Source organism: Pongo pygmaeus, chromosome 13 (genome assembly GCF_028885625.2).
Source record: "Pongo pygmaeus isolate AG05252 chromosome 13, NHGRI_mPonPyg2-v2.0_pri, whole genome shotgun sequence".
Classification (NCBI taxonomy): Eukaryota; Metazoa; Chordata; class Mammalia; order Primates; family Hominidae; genus Pongo; species Pongo pygmaeus.
Genome location: NC_072386.2, coordinates 22,187,481 through 22,204,913, shown reverse-complemented (window position 1 = coordinate 22,204,913; position 17,433 = coordinate 22,187,481). Strand labels below are relative to the sequence as shown.

The window sequence follows — 17,433 nt, the reverse complement described above, 5'->3', positions numbered from 1 at the left end:
ATTTTTTAGTAGAGACTGGTTTTCACCATGTTGGCCAGGCTGGTCTTGAACTCCTGACCTCAGGTGACCCTTGGCCTCCCAAAGTGCTGGGATTACAGATGTGAGCCACTGCGCCCAGCCGGGGATAGGATTTTGAGAGCCTAGAAGCAAGGCTATCTGAGGCAAGGGACACTTCAATGGGAAAGTCCTAAGGCTGACTGCAACCTTACCTGCAATTTGAATCTTACCCTTCTTAGAGGCTGCATGAGGAATTTCTGCTATTATGATGCCTGTGCAACCATCCCTAGAGACAGGCATGCGTGCACAGAGCTGTAGAAAAGTCAAGATAGTAAAAGAGCTGTGGGAGAGACTAGTTCAATCTGGTCCTGAGAGGTTGGGGTCTTTATTGGGTTTTCTCACATTGATATGCCCTTGAATGTTTTTATAGTAGGTGTGTGTGTGTGTATGTGTGTGTGTGTGTGTATGATTTTGTAATGATAGTATTATGACAATCATTTGCTCATCTTGTATGACAGTAATATCCCCTTAAGGCTTGGCCATTCTGGATCTTGGGCAACCAGCATTCTTGGTTGGGGAGTATTCCTTAGTCACCGGAGCCCCTTGACTACTCAGATAGACATTTATCTCCTGGACATCTTCCCGTTGTGGCTTAGGAACTGAAGTCTCTTTGGACTTCCTACCTCCCTGTCCTCTTCAGCTCTTAAAGAAATACCTAATCTCCCATATCCTTTTCCTAAAGAAAAAACTCCAAGAAGATGCTATGCTCTGTGGTGAGCCCCTTCTGCCTCCAGGCAATGCTCCTCCATGGCCAGAGTCTGTTGGGATACAACTCCACTCTCATCCGTTGGGTATGTCCTGCCTTTGTCTAACTTGAAGTAACTCTGGACTGCCTCTCTTGGCCCTCAAATAGTCCCACTCTGACACGACTTGTCCATGGTGAGGGCAAAAGGAGCTAAAAAGTTTGCTCTACTCCTTGAACTCAGGGTCCTCTAGACTTCCTTGCTTACAGTTGAGGAGGCAGGGAAAGGACTCTCCAGGGTGGGGGCTGAATTTCTTGTGATCAGCTTATCTCCCAACCTGCCTGTTTGTTTCAAGGAACTAAGCAACCTCAATTTAGCCATCCCTGAAACATGGGTGGCTGAGGGATAAAGGTGGACTTGGGAAAGGAGCCATGATTGGGTCTCTATCACCTTAAGTTTTACGGATTCAGAGACTTTAAAGAGGTAAACTGTATCTCTGCCACACTCAAAACCACACCACTTAGGCTTCTAGTGCCTGTGTAGCACCTGCATCAAGAAAGGAAAGCTTCCAAGAGCTATTTAGGCAGTGTTCCTGCACTGAGGGTGCCAAATTTCCAGTTTCCAAGTAGCTATAGGACTTCCCAGAAGGGAGCGATAGATATATCACTGTCAGCAAGCCATGAACAATACACATATATAGGCCACCTGCCCAAGTGAACTTTCAGGGTGTTTTCCAGTTGCTTCCAGTCTAGGTTCTTGCATTTATAAGTCGTTTCCTGACCCATTCCTTGAGTGACTCAACAAGTCATTTTTTTTTTTGGTCTCCTCTGATGGATGAATCAGCCCCCAAAACCCCTACTGAGTAGCTTTCTGAACGCCTTGATAGGTTACCTTTGGGACTCTTTCTTAGGCTATGCCTCAGACCCTTCCCTAGGTCATTCTGAAATTTGGTGGGAGGCCCCTCATATGGAAGCTTCTTGGGTGCCCAATCAATTCTTCCTTAGACCCTTGCTGCCTTGACCCATAAATACCTTGAGGGCTGTAAGAATCTATGATTGTTCCTTAGCTGAGATGTGTCTGTTATTTGCCCTGAGGCTGCATTGGCACCAAAAGCTCTTGGATCCTCTAGGCCAGGACCCACTAGTGCTACATGAGGCTCTTTCAAAAGCAGTACTCTAGTTGGTTCCAAATATTATTGCTTATAGGAAATTCTCTAGGAAGAATAGAAAATGGCACATAGTCCTGGGAGGCCAGGCTGTACTGAACAAGGTTGGGAGCTGGAAGACAAAATTCTTCCTAAGATCTCTGAATTACAGAGAGTAAAAACTAGAAATTCTCAACAAATGTTGAGCTTCAACTGGGGTGACAGACTATACCTTATTCTGGGTCCTAGGAAAGGATAACCCAGAAGCCTTAATCTGGGGTGAAAAAGAAAGTAATAGGAGCAGGAATGAGGATTGAAGGTGGGCCCAAGGTAGGTGCTGGGATGAAACAGAGTTTGGGGCTGGGGGAGCAGTGGGGAACCTTTAGCCTGTATTTAAACCAAAAAGTGAAAGTGGGCATTAGAGATTCTACTGACTAAAACAAAGAGAGACTCCAGTGCAAAATAATCACCAGAAGTCAGGACAGTAGCCACCAGGGCCTCACTGTGCAGACGTGAGACTCCAGGAGAGATGGTTCCATCCCCCAAGATTTTGGAATTTGGGAGCTGCTGAGGATGTGCAGCTGCTCTGGTTTGTCTTTGGTGCTCCACAGTGGTTGGACGCCTTTGTTGTCCTGTATGCCAGCAAGTGACTCTAAAATAGTTCCAGAAAAATTTATGTACATACCCCTCCAGCAAAGCCTGGGAAACTCATTGGGTGCAATCATTTAATGAAACCTCTGTCCAGTCTTTGGCTAAGCTAGCCAAGCAGACACTTCAGTGGCCACACACAACAAAAAAAATACAGAATTTACGAATTAGTAAAGTCACTACACAAGCAAACAACAATGACAAACAGCAACAACAAAGCTTGGAGGAAGGGGGGAATCTGATTTCCAGAAATACCACATTATACTTGTCAGGCCTCTGAGCCCAAGCTAAGCCAACATCCAGATGGCTGGTTCCTGCCTTAACTGATGACATTCCACCACAAGAGAAATGAAAATGGCCTGTTCCTGCCTTAACTGATGACATTATCTTGTGAAATTCCTTCTCCTGGCTCATCTTGCCTCAAAAGCTCCCCTACTGAGCATCTTGTGACCCCCCACTCCTGCCCGCCAGAGAACAACCCCCCTTTGACTGTAATTTTCCTTTACCTACCCAAATCTTATAAAATGGCCCCACCCCTATCTCCCCCTTGGCTCTCTTCAGACTCAGCCCGCCTGCACCTAGGTGAAATAAACAGCCTTGTTGCTCACACAAAGCCTGTTTGGTGGTCTCTTCACACAGACGCGCATGAAATTTGGTGCTGTGACTCGGATCGGAGGACCTCCCTTGGGAGATCAATCCCGTCCTCCTGCTCTTTGCTCCGTGAAAAAGATCCACCTACGACCTCGGGTCCTCAGACCCACCAGCCCAAGGAACATCTCACCAATTTTAAATTGAGTAAGCGGCCTCATCTTACTCTCTTCTCCAACCTCTCTCACTATCCCTCAACCACTTTCTCCTTTCAATCTTGGCGCCACCCTTCAATCTCTCCCTCTCTTAATTTCAATTCCTTTCATTTTCTGGTAGAGACAAAGGAGACACATTTTATCCGTGGACCCAAAACTCCGGCGCCAGTCACGGACTAAGGAAGGCAGCCTTCCCTTGGTGTTTAATCATTGCAGCGCCTCTCTGATTTTTCACCCATGTTTCAGAGGTGTCTGACCACGCAGGGACACCTGCCTTGGTCCTTCACCCTTAGTGGCAAGTATCGCTTTTCTAGGGGGCAAGAACCCCCCCCCAATCCCTTCTCTCCGCGTCTCTACCCTTTCTCTGCTTTTCTGGGGGCAAGAACCCCCCCAATCTCTTATTTCCGTGTCCTGACCTCTTATCTCTGTGCCCCAATCCCTTATTTCCACGCCCCAACCTCTTATCTCTGCACCCCATCCTTTATTTCCGCACCCTGACCCCTTATCTCTGTGCCCCGATCCCTTATTTCCGTACCCTGACCTCTTATCTCTGCGCCCCCAACCCCTTATTTCTGTGCCCCGACCCCTTTCCCGCTTTTCTGGAGGGTAAGAACCCCCGAACCCCTTCCCTCCGTGTCACTACTCTGTCTTTTCTCTGGGCTTGCTTCCTTCACTATGGGCAACCTTCCACCCTCCATTCCTCCTTCTTCTCCCTTAGCCTGTGTTCTTAAGAACTTAAAACCTCTTCAACTCTCACCTGACCTAAAATCTAAGCATCTTATTTTCTTCTGCAATGCTGCTTGACCCCAATACAAACTCGACAGTAGTTCCAAATAGCCATAAAATGGCACTTTTAATTTTTCCATCCTACAAGATCTAAATAATTCTTGTCATAAATTAGGCAAATGGTCTGAGGTGCCTGACGTCCATGCATTCTTTTACACATTGGTTCCTCCCTAGTCTCTGTTCCCAACGCAACTAGTCCCAAATCTTCCTTCTTTCTCTCCCGCCTGTCCCCTCAGTCCCAACCCCAAGCATTGCTGAGTCTTTCTAATCTTCCTTTTCTACAGACCCATCTGACCTCTCCCCTCCTCGCCAGGCCGAGCCAGGTCCCAATTCTTCCTCAGCCTCTGCTCTCCCACCCTATAATCCTTTTATCACCTCCCCTCCTCACACCTGGTCCGGCTTGCCGTTTCATTCCGTGACTAGCCTTCCCCCACCTGCCCAGCAATTTCCTCTTAAAAAGGTGGCTGGAGCTAAAGGCATAGTCAAGGTTAATGCTCCTTTTTCTTTATCCAACCTCTCCCAAAATCAGTTAGCGTTTAGGCTCTTTTTCATCAAATATAAAAACCCAGCCCAGTTCATGGCTCGTTTGGCAGCAACCCTGAGACACTTTACAGCCCTAGACCCTGAAAGGTCAGAAGGCCGTCTTATTTTCAATATGCATTTTATTTTATTACCCAATCTGCTCCTGACATTAAATAAAACTCCAAAAATTAAATTCCGGCCCTCAAACCCCACAACAGGACTTAATTAACCTTGCTTTCAAGGTGTACAATAATAGAGTAGAGGCAGCCAAGTAGCAACATATTTCTGAGTTGCAATTCCTTGCCTCCACTGTGAGACAAACCCCAGCCACATCTCCAGCACAAAAGAACTTCCAAACACCTAAATCGCAGCGGCCAGGCATTCCTCCAGGCCCGCCTCCCCCAGGAGCTTGCTACAAGTGACAGAAATCTGGCCACCAGGCCAAGGAATGCCCGCAGCTCACGATTCCTCCTAAGCCGCGTCCCATCTGTGCGGGACCCCACTGAAAATCAGACTGTTCAACTCACCTGACAACCAGTCCCAGAGCCCCTAGAACTCTGGCCCAAGGCTCTCTGACTGACTCCTTCCCAGATCTTCTCGGCTTAGCGGCTGAAGACTGACACTGCCCGATCGCCTCAGAAGCCTGCAAGACCATCACAGATGCTCTAGGTAACTCTCACAGTGGAAGGTAAGTCCGTCCCCTTCTTAATCAATATGGAGGCTACCCACTCCACATTACCTTCTTTTCAAGGGCCTGTTTCCCTTGCCTCCATAACTGTTGTAGGTATTGACAGCCAGGCTTCTAAACCTCTTAAAATTCTCCAACTCTGGTGCCAACTTAGACAATACTCTTTTAAGCACTCCTTTTTAGTTATCCCCACCTGCCCAGTTCCCTTATTAGGCCGAGACACTTTAACTAAATTATCTGCTTCCCTGACTGTTCCTAGGCTACAGCCACACCTCATTACCACCTTTTCCCCCAGTTCAAAGCCTCCTTCACATCCTCCCCTTGTATCTCCCCACCTTAACCCACAAGTATAAGACATCTCTACTCCCTCCTTAGCAACCAATCATCCACCCCTTACCATCTCATTAAAACCTAATCACTCTTACCCCGCTCAGTGCCAATATCCCATCCCACAGCACACTTTAAAAGGATTAAAGCCTGTTATCACTCACCTGTTACAGCATGGCCTTTTAAAGCCTATAAACTCTCCTTACAATTCCCCCATTTTACCTGTCCTAAAACCAGACAAGCCTTACAAGTTAGTTCAGGATCTATGCCTTATCAACCAAATTGTTTTGCCTATCCACCCCGTGGTGCCAAACCCATAGACTCTCCTATCCTCAATACCTGCCTCTACAACCCATTATTCTGTTCTATATCTCAAACATGCTTTCTTTACTATTCCTTTGCACCCTTCATCCCAGCCTCTCTTCGCTTTCACTTGGGCTGACCCTGACACCCATCAGGCTCAGCAAATTACCTGGGCTGTACTGCCACAGAACTTCACAGACAGCCCCCATTACTTCAGTCAAGCCCAAATTTCTTCCTCATCTGTTACCTATCTCAGCGTAATTCTTATAAAAATACATGTGCTCTCCCTGCCGATCATGTCCAGCTGATCTCTCAAATCCCAACACCTTCTACAAAACAACAACTCCTTTCCTTCCTAGGCATAGTTAGATACTTTTGACTTTAGATACCTGGTTTTGCCATCCTAACAAAACCATTACATAAACTCACAAAAAGAAATCTAGCTGACCCCATAGATCCTAAATCCTTTCCCCACTCCTCTTTCCATTCCTTGAAGACAGATTTAGAGACTGCCCCTACCCTGGCTCTCCCTGACCCATCCCAACCCTTTTCATTACCCACAGCTGAAGTGCAGGGCTGTGCAGTCAGAATTCTTACACAAGGACTAGGATCGCGTCCTGTAGCCTTTTTGTCCAAACAACTTGACCTTACTGTTTTAGGCTGGCCATCACGTCTCCGTGCAGTGGCTGCTGCCACCCTAATACTTTAGAGGCCCTTAAAACAACAAACTATGCTCAACTCACTCTCTACAGTTCTCATAACTTCCAAAATCTATTTTCTTCCTCACACCTGACACATATACTTTCTGCTCCCCAGCTCCTTCAGCTGTACTCACTCTTTGTTAAGTCTCCCACAATTACCATTGTTCCTGGCCCGGACTTCAATCCGGCCTCCCACATTATTCCTGATACCACACCTGACCCCATGACTGTATCTCTCTGATCCACCTGACATTCACCCCATTTCCCGATATTTCCTTCTTTCCTGTTCCTCACCCTGATCACACTTGGTTTATTGATGGCAGTTCCACCAGGCCTAATGGCCACACACCAGCAAAGGCAGGCTATGCTACAGTACAAGCCACTAGCCCACGTCTTAGAACCTCTCATTTCCTTTCCATTGTGGAAATCTATCCTCAAGGAAATAACTTCTCAGTGTTCCATCTGCTATTCTACTACTCCTCAAGGATTATTCAGGCCCCCTCCCTTCCCTACACATCAAGCTCGGAGATTTGCCCCCACCCAGGACTGGCAAATTGGCTTTACTCAACATGCCCCGAGTCAGAAAACAAAAATACCTCTTAATCTAAGCAGACACTTTCATTGAATAAGTAAAGGTCTTTCCTACAAGGTCTGAGAAGGCCACCGCTGTCATTTCTTCCCTTCTGTCAGACATAATTCCTCGGTTTGGCCTTCCCACCTCTATAGAGTCCAATAGCAGACCAGCCTTTATTAGTCAAATCAGCCAAGCATTTTTTCAGGCTCTTAGTATTCAGTGAAACCTTTATATCCCTTACAGTCCTCAGTCTTCAGGAAAGGTAGAACGGACTAATGGTCTTTTAAAACCTCACCAAGCTCAGCCACCAACTTAAAAAAGACTGGACAATACTTTTACCACTCTCCGTTCTCAGAATTCAGGCCTGTCCTCAGAATACTACAGGGTACAGCCCATTTGAGATCTTGTATAGACATTCCTTTTTATTAAGCCCCAGTCTCATTCCAGACACCAGACCAACTTGGACTGTGCCCCAAAAAACTTGTCATCCCTACTATCTTCTGTCTAGTCATACTCCTATTCACCGTTCTCAACTACTCATACATGCCGTGCTCTTGTTTATACTGCCAGTTTACACTGTTTTTCCAAGCCATCACAGCTGATATTGATGCTATCCCCAAACTGCCACTCTTAACTCTTAAAGTAAATGAATAATCTTTGCTGACAGGACTATGCTGAATCTCCTTAGGCACTCTCTAATTAGATGTCCTAAGTCCTCCCAATTCTTAGACCTTTAATAGCTATTTTTCTCCTTCTCTTATTCCGTTTAGTTTTTCAATTTATACAAAACCGTATCCAGGCCATCACTAATAATTCTAAATGTTTCTTCTACAATCCCACGATATCACCCCTTACCACAAAATCTTCAGCTTAATCTCTCCCACTCTAGGTTCCCATGCCGCCCCTAATCCCGCTCAAAGCAGCCCTGAGAAACATCGCCCATTATCTCTCCATACCACCCCCAAAAATTTTCACCATCCCAACACTTTACCACTATTTCATTTTATTTTTCTTATTAATATAAGAAGACAAGAATGTCAGGCCTCTGAGCCCAAGCTAAGCCATCATATCCCCTGTGACCTGCATGTACACATCCAGATGGCCGGTTCCTGTCTTAACTGATGACATTCCACCACAAAAGAAATGAAAATGGCCTGTTCCTGCCTTAACTGATGACATTATCTTGTGAAATTCCTTCTCCTGGCTCATCCTGGCTCAAAAGCTCCCCTACTGAGCACCTTGTGACCCCCACTCCTGCCCGCCAGAGAACAACCCCCCTTTGACTGTAATTTTCCTTTACCTACCCAAATCTTATAAAATGGCCCCACCCCTATCTCCCTTGGCTGACTCTCTTTTCAGACTCAGCCCACCTGCACCCAGGTGAAATAAACAACCTTGTTGCTCACACAAAGCCTGTTTGGTGGTCTCTTCACAGGGACGCGCATGAAAATACTGTTCTAAATGTCTAGTTTTCAACAACTATAAGACATGCAAAGAAAAAAAGAGAATGGCCTATATACACACGAGGGGAAAAAAGCAATCAACAAAAAGTGACTCTGGGGAAGCCTAAACATTTGATTTACTAAAAAGACTATAAGTCAGCTTTGAAAAAAAAATTTATAGGGGCAAGGTCTCACTATGTTGTCCAGGTTGTTCTCAAACTCCTGGCTTCAACAATCCCCCCACCTCAGGCTCCCAAAGTGCTAGGATTACAGGTGTGAGCCACTATGCCTAGCTAAATCTACTATTTAAAATATGTTAAAAAAAAAAAAAAAACAAAGAAAAACTTTGCCTAGGCCAAGCAGTAGCTCACTCTATAATCCTGGTACTTTGGGAGGCTGAGGCAGGTGAATTGCTTGAGGCCAGGATTTCGAGACCAGCCTGGGTGACATGGGAAGACCCCATCTCTACAAATAGAATGAAATAATTAGCAGGAAATGGTGGTACCGGTCTGTGGTCCCAGCTACACAGGAGTCTAAGATGAGAAGATGGCTTGAGCCTAGGAGATTGAGGCTGCAATGAGCCATGAGCCATGTTCACACCACTGTGCTCCAGCCTGGATGACAAAGTGAGAACCTGTTGCCAACAAAAAAAAAGACTAAAAAACTTAAGAGAAGTGTGGAAATAATGGCTCACTCAATAGAACTTATCAATAAGGAGGTAGAAATTATTTTTTAAATAACCAAATAGAAACCCTGGGGTTGAAAAGTATAATAACTGAAATGAAAAATTTGATAGGAGCTCAAGAGCAGAGTTGAGAAGGCAGAACAAAAATCAGTGAACTTGAAGGTTCACTGATTATTCAGTTTGAGAAACTGAGATTATCCAATTTGAGAAACAAAAAAGAATGATGAAAAAATGAACAAAACCTATAAAACCTGTAAAACACCCTCAAGTATAAGAACATAAAAATAAATAACAATAGCCTGAGAAAGAGAAGAGAAAGAGAAGGCATAAATATTTGAAGAAATAATGTTTGAAAACTTCCCAAATTAGATTAATCTACACACCCAAAAAGCTCAATGAGCTCCAAGCAGGATAAACAGCAAGAGATCCACACCTAAACACAACATAATCAAACTGTCAAAGACAAAGACAAAAATAGCATCTTGAAAGAGGCAAGAGAAAAATGACTTGTCACATACAAGGGATCCTCAATAAGATTAACAGCTGATTTGTCATCAGGAGCCATCAAGAAGGCAGGGGATGGGCATACTAAGAGTACAAGAGAAAAAAGTCTATGCCCAGCAAAACCGTGTATCAAAATGGGGAGTTGGGGGGAAGAGTATGGAGAAAAGCACTGCCATAGGACGGCTGAGACTATGGCTGAGAAGGTGTCAGTGGACAGCATGGAGAAGGAGGCTCTTGCAGCAGCTAAGGAGCTGGCCACTCAGAAGCATGAACCAAGACTGCACAAATTCTGGGAACTACATCTGAAGCAGACTGAAGCTTGAAAATTAAATTGCCAAGAAGTTGTGGAGGATGATAAACGACTTAAAACTACCTGCAAACTGGGAAGCTAATAAGGCTCATTTCAAATGGGAATTGCAGGAAGAAGGATAAAAAAAAAAAAGAATGTTCAGACAAAGACTATGAGAAGAGATACAGAAAGATGGGAGAGGAAAAGGAAAAACTCCAATCTGGGATTTTTACATTATGCCACTTCCCAGTTACACCAGTATCATTTGTTGACCAAGCAGATCAAACCTGACATAGAAATATATTAAAAACTAAGAGAAAAATATGGAGAGGTATTCTACACAACATCCAACAGCCTTCTTCATGGAACATATGTGCCTTCCACAGAGAAAATTGATAGGACAGAAAAGCAAATTGAAAAGTGAGATGAATATAGCTGGAGACACCCTTAGGATGATGATGCAGATATCAACTACTAAACATTTAAAGAATTAACAACAATCCTTCTTAAACTCTTCCAAAAAAATGAAGCAGAGAAAAACTTTCTAACTAATTCTATGAGGTTAGAATTACCCTGATACCAAAGGCAGATAAAGACATCATTAGAAAAGAAAATTACAGAGCAATATCCTTTATAAATATAGATGATGAAATCCTCAATAAAATATTAGCAGGTTGAACTCAACAGCAAATTAAAAGGATCATTCACCATAACCAAGTGGAATTTATTCCAAGAATGCAGGGGTGATAAAACATAAGAAAATCAATCCATGTAACACATCATATTAATAGAATGAAGAGGAAAAACCAAATGATCATTTCAGTTGACACAGAAAAAGTATTTAACAAAATCTAACCTTTTAATGATAAAAATTAAGAAAACTAGGAATAAAGAGACCATTTCCCAACGTGATATAAAGCATTTATGAGAAAGCCACAGCTAGAAGGATATCAATGATGAAATACTGAAAGTTTTCCCCCTAAGATCAGGAACAAGAAAAGGATGCCCTGCTATTCAATATTGTAATGGAAGTTCTAACCAGAGCTATTCAACAAGAACAAGTAGTAGAAGGCATCAGCTGAGAATGGTGGCTCATGCCTGTCATCCCAGCACTTTGAGAGGCCAAGGTGGGAGGATTACTTGAAGCCAGGAGTTCAAAACCAGCCGGAGCAAACTTTTCCTGAGGGAAAGTTTGGAACTTCTTAGAGATTGATTAAGTGGTTGTGATCAAAATGTTCATAGAAATATAGACAGTAAAGGCCATGCTGACATCTCAGATACAAATTAAGAACTTATTAGGAACTGGACCAAACCTTGTTAGTATAAACAAAGAACTGGCTGCATTGTCTCCATGCTCTAAGACTCTGTAGAAGGTCAAACTTAAGAGTAAAGACCTAGGGCATCTGGTGGAAGAAATTTCTAAGCAGCAAAGCCTTCAAGAAGTGGTGTGGCTGCTTTTACCAGCTTACAATCAGTTCCAGCAGGAAAAGAATCACCTATGAACCCACAATATCTTAGACAGGTCTCAAACAATTTAGAAAGTTTAATTTGCAAGGTTAAGGACACACCCATGGCACAGCCTCAAGAGGTCCTGATGACATGTGCCCAAGGTGGTTGGGGTACAGCTTGGTTTTATACATTTTAGGGGGACATGAGACATAATATGTGTAAGATGTACATTGGTTCAGTCAGGAAAGGTGAGACAACTCAAAGGTGGGATGGGGGTGGGGGTGGGCTTCCAGGTTATAGGTAGATAAAAGACAAAAGGTTACATTCTTTTGAGTCCTTGATCAGCCTTTCACTGAATACACAATTTAGTCTGCGCCAGGCATGGTAGCTCACACCTGTAATCCCAGCACTTTGGGAGGCTGAGGCGGGTGGATCACTCGAGGTCTCTCAGGACCTCTCACTCTCAGGAGTTTGAGACCAGCATTGGCCAACATAGAGAACCCCTATGCTAAAAATACAAAAATTAGCTGGGCATGATGGTATGTGCCTATAGTCCCAGCTATATGGGAGGCTGAGGCAGGAGAATCACTTGAACCTGGGAGGCAGGGGTTGCAGTGAGCTGAGATTGCACCACTGCACTCCAGCCTGGGTGACAGGGTGAGACTCTGACTCAAAAAAAAAAAAAAAAGAAAAAAGAAAAAGTTTAGTCTGTCTCAGTGTATCTGCATTTTTACATAAACAATAGGGCACAGGAAGCAATTGGATATGCAACTGTCTCAGGTGAGCAGAGGGATGACTTCCTGTCCCACATCTGTGAAAATAAGCTATCAGTTTACATTGCCAGGGTGAAATTCAACAGAACTGTTTTAGGGTAAAGATCTTGAGGCCCACAAGAAATTTCCTTGTGGGCAAATTGTGAGGGAGATTTTTTTTTTTAATCTTTGTAGCTGTCTTATTTAGGAATAAAATGGGAGGCAGGTTTGCCTGACATAGTTCCCAGCTTGACTTTTCCCTTGGCTTAGTGATTTTGGAATCCAAGATTTATTTTCCTTTCACATTTTTTCTGTTTCTTTTTAAAATCTTTCAGAAAGACCATTTTAGAAGAAAATGAGTCTCCAGTCTCAGGTTTTTCTGATCACTTATAGCTAGGATAATTTATTCTAGACAGGTAGGTCTCACATTATTAGAAAAGCTCATTTTTAGCAGGTTGTAAAGTATCATGTTCTACAAAGAGAAAATAGGGAAAGAAAGAAAACAACAAACAAATGAAAAGATAGAGCAATTTTTCTCTGAAGTTCATACATCAGTAGGCTGGCATATAGGTTGCTGTTATTTTCTTCTGAAGTTTAAGTTGTGTAGCTTCAGTTCACAGGGTTTTAAGAAAGCACAGCATAATTTTTAGTGATTTCAAATCACAAAAAATGAAAAAAAGGAAGGAAAGAAGAAAAAAATTGAAAATATTATTTTGAATACCTGTACCCCCCCAAAATTTTTAAATTCAGTCCAAACCAGAAAATAATAAAAATTGAAAAATATTAGGCAAGACTAGTATCTAATAACAGGTGTACTATAGTTCACTTTGAAAAATAATTTTTCTCTCTCCAGTCCCCATTTTCACTAAACACAAATCATAGGACAAATTTATGCATAAAGTAAGTGTTAGTCTTATTATACTTGGCCTGTGTATTTGCATGAAGTCAGCAAGAATAATTATGTGCTGGCTGGGCGCAGTGGCTCACACCTGTAATCCCAGCACTTTGGGAGGCTGAAACAGGTGGCTCACTTGAGGCCAGAAGTTCAAGACCAGCCTGGGCAACAGGGAGAAACCCCATCTCCACTAAAAATACAAAAACTAGCCAGGCATGGTGGCACATGCCTGTAGTCCAACTATTCAGGAGGCTGAGACATGAGAATCACTTGAATCTCAGAGGCAGAGTTGCAGTGAGCCCAGATTGTGCCACTGTACTCCAGCCTGGGCAACAGAGCAAGATTCTGTCTCAAAAAAGAAAAAATTATTTGCCATATAGGCTCTTAAAAAAAAACAACTGGCTTTGCTGGAACTTTATTCCATAAGAAATTTCAGATTAGACTTCAATGCCTCAAGCCTAGCCTGTGCCTGCAGATACTTGTATAAATTCGGTGAAGTCCCAAGATAATTTGAGTCTCCTGGGCCTATCAGAAAGTGACTCTTTTTTTTTTTTTTTTTTTTGAGACAAAGTCTCACTCTGTCGCCCAGGCTGGAGTGCAATGGTGCAATATCGGCTCACGGCAACCTCTGCCACCCAGGTTCAAGTGATTCTCGTGCCTCAGCCTCCCAAATAGCTGGAATTACATGCACATGCCACCATGCCCAGCTCATTTTTTTATTTTTAGTAAAGATGGGGTTTTGCTCTGTTGGCCTGTTGGCCAACTGGTCTCAAACTTCTGACCTTAAGTGATCCACCCACCTTGGCCTCCCAAAGTGCTGGGATTACAGGCATGAGGCACCACACCTGGCCCAGAAAGTGACATGCTTTACTTACCACAGGTCAGGAAACTGTACAGGAACTGTATGGACAAGGCATGAGGCCAGCTTTCCCAAGGGGTTTTATGACTCTGTAAGTCAACTTTGATTCCTTAAAGCAGTTGATTTATATCTGAAAGTATGCCATTCCAATCAAAACCTTGGTAAAATAACCAGTGTCTTCAATTGTATCCTGTTACAAAAGAAAACAGATTCTTATTGAACTTATGCAAATAACTAGACTGCCATAAATTAAGTATACTTGCAAATAGTTTTCAAATTCCGGAGAAATCAGGTAGAGGAATATGCTTCAGATTTTGCTCACAGGAATTTAGTTTACCCAATTGTTAAAAGCTGTAAATCGCTCAAAGATGAAGGGTTTTCTCAACTCAGAAACAAAAGAATTACCAATGTTTCAAACAAAGTCATAAAAAGATTATTTCAGTTTTCCATTAGTTTAGTCCATGTAATTAACTCCGGTTCTGCTCAATGTTTATGAACACATTAACTGTCTACGGGAGTCTTAGATGTTTCTCCTCTATTCTAGTGTCACAATCTCCCAAATTATCAGAAACCTGCATTCAAAAGCACCTGTCAGAGTCATATAGCTATTTATAAAATCACCTTTTGAAAAGGATAAAAGTAGGCTGGGCACAGTGGCTCATGTCTGTAATCCCAGCACTTTGGAAAGCTGAGGTGGGTGGATCACTTGAGGTCAGGAGTTTGAGATTATCCTGGCCAACATGGCAAAACCCCATCTTTACTAAAAATACAAAAATTAGCTGGGCATGGTGGCATGCACCTGTAACCCCAGCTACTTGGGAGGCTGAGGTGGGAGAATCACTTGAACTCGGGAGGCGGAGGTTGCATTGAGCCAAGATTGCACCACTGCACTCCAGCCTGGGTGACAGAGTATGACTCTTTCTCAGAAAAAAAAAAAAAAAGGATAAAAGTAAAACAACTGTGGATGACAAAACTCTTAGAACAGTCATAGTTAGACATGATTGACAAGAAAATTTAGTTACTTCTGTGGCATACAACAATTTTACATGATAAGCATAATTACTACTGACAACATATACTAAGACTCATCTGAGGCCAGGCGTGGTGGCTCATGCCTGTAATCCCAGCACTTTGGGAGGCCGAGGTGAGTGGATCACGAGGTCAGGAGTTCGAGACCAGCCTGACCAACATGGTGAAACCCCATCTCTACTAAAAACACAAAAATTAGCCAGGCGTGGTGGCGCGTGCCTGTAATCCCAGCTACTCGGGAGGCTGGGGCAGAAGAATCGCTTGAATCCAGGAGGCGGAGGTTGCAGTGAGCCGAGATCATGCCACTGTACTCCAGCCTGGGCAACAGGACGAGACTCCATCTCAAAAAAAAAAAGGACTAATCCCAATCACAGGAATCTGAAAAATGGTAAATACCATTTCATATTTGACAAAACTTCCTATATGACTTTATTATATCAAATAAGCCAAATATGTCTTTTTTGCACTTCAGGGGACCTAACATCAAAAAAATTAAGAGAAGCAAAGTTAGAATTTGATTTTGGAAAGTTTGTCAAATATAACACTTGATATCACAAAATAGGATCATTGTAAAATATTATAAAATAATTCTTTTTTTAGCCAAAATGATAACTCAAAGATTTCAAAAAGGAAAAAACTTTTATTCTTTGAGAAAAGAGACTTACTTTCCTAAACAATAAGCCCTAATAAAGACAGCATAAGAACAACTAAATCTCTCAAAATTTTATAAACAGGCCGGGCATGGTGGCTCATGCCTGTAATCCCAGCACTTTGGGACGCCAAGGCAGGTGGATCACTTGAAGTCAGGAGTTCGAGAGCAGCCTGGCCAACATGGTGAAACCCTGTCTCCACTAAAAATACAAAAATTACCCAGGTGTGGTGGCATGTGCCTGTAGTCCCAGCTACTTCGGAGGCTGAGGCAGGAGAATTGCTTGAACCCAGGAGGCAGAGGTTGCAGTGAGTTGAGATTGTGCCACTGCACTCCAACCTGGGCAACAGAGCAAGACTCTGTCTCAAAAAAACAATTATAAACAAAATCTACTAAATTTTAGTCATCTTGACCATAAGATATAATTTCCATAAACCTTTCTATAACCTGTATAACCTTTTATTAAGGAGTGTGCTAATGCTCTAAGAAAATGCTCAAAGACCAGCCATATGCTGGTTTTGCATCAGTGTGCCTTTGATATTAATGGTTAGGTTTATAGAGAACCAAACTAATTTAATCTCTCAACATCAGCCCTTACAATCGCATGCACCCACCTCTTCCACAATAGTCCCTGAGCCTTGGGAGGTCGAATACTTTTAATTTCTGGCCCTGTGTCTCATGAAAGCAGTTTATTTTGATTGGCATCTTCTACCAGGTCTGAAGATGAGGCTTTAACTGCTGTCAGTATTTAAGATTGAGCAGGACTTAGCGTCCTTTTTAGACTCAAGAGTCAAACCCTGTAATTGAATGGCACAAAAACTTGAAAAGCACATACAGAAAGTTACATGGATGCAATAACCTTAATTTAGAATGTTTTTTAATTTCTGTTTTTTCTAAGCAAACCAAAACTTAATAATAATGATATAAGAATTATTTCAATAAAACATAAAATCTGTTTGTTAGGCCAGTTACCAAAAGGCAAAAGCAAAGACCTTCTGCAGTGCAATTTCTGTTCCCTATGGGCAATCCATTTAGATAATCTGCAAGTCAAAACTAACAAAAATAGTACTTGAATTAGACATAGGAAGAATGTTTCCTGGGTCACAAGTAAAAATTTTCAGATTCATAGAACAATTTAAAGCCAAGAGCACAGGATACTATGTTAGAAGAAAACATTTCCTTTAGACCTTTAAGATAAAACATTTTTAGCATCAGGCCACAACAAATAATTAGAACCTGAGGGGAAAAAAACTTATAGGAGCTGAAAATGAGTTGAAGGAGAGTTATTATTTCAGTCCTTTTAAAAGGGGAGAGAAAGCTGAAAACAGCAAAATGCAATAAAAGTTGAACTTTGGGCTAAAAAAAAATTAAAATCTCTTGTAATTTTATTAAGAGTAAATCAATACCTTAAGAAAATGTTGCTGTTCTAACCAATTGTTTGGTGTTTGTTTTTTTTAGATCAAAACCCAATCTCTAGAAAAAGTATTATAAATAGTTTCCCTTTAATTACAGACAACTTGATACAAATCATTTACAACATGCTTGGACTTCCTGTTTTATCCTAGACATCCCTCTTTCTTAAATAACCAGTCATTTTATTTCAGGACAAAATTTTACCACACGAGATTCTTTCTTACATAAAAT

At 42.5% G+C, this 17,433-nt stretch overlaps 1 pseudogene; it reads left to right on the top strand.

Annotated features, from left to right (window-relative positions):
- The first annotated feature begins 10,001 nt into the window (after nucleotides 1-10,001).
- LOC129044463 (pre-mRNA-splicing factor SYF2-like) lies at nucleotides 10,002-10,634 on the top strand (annotated as a pseudogene).
- The last annotated feature ends 6,799 nt before the right edge of the window (nucleotides 10,635-17,433 follow it).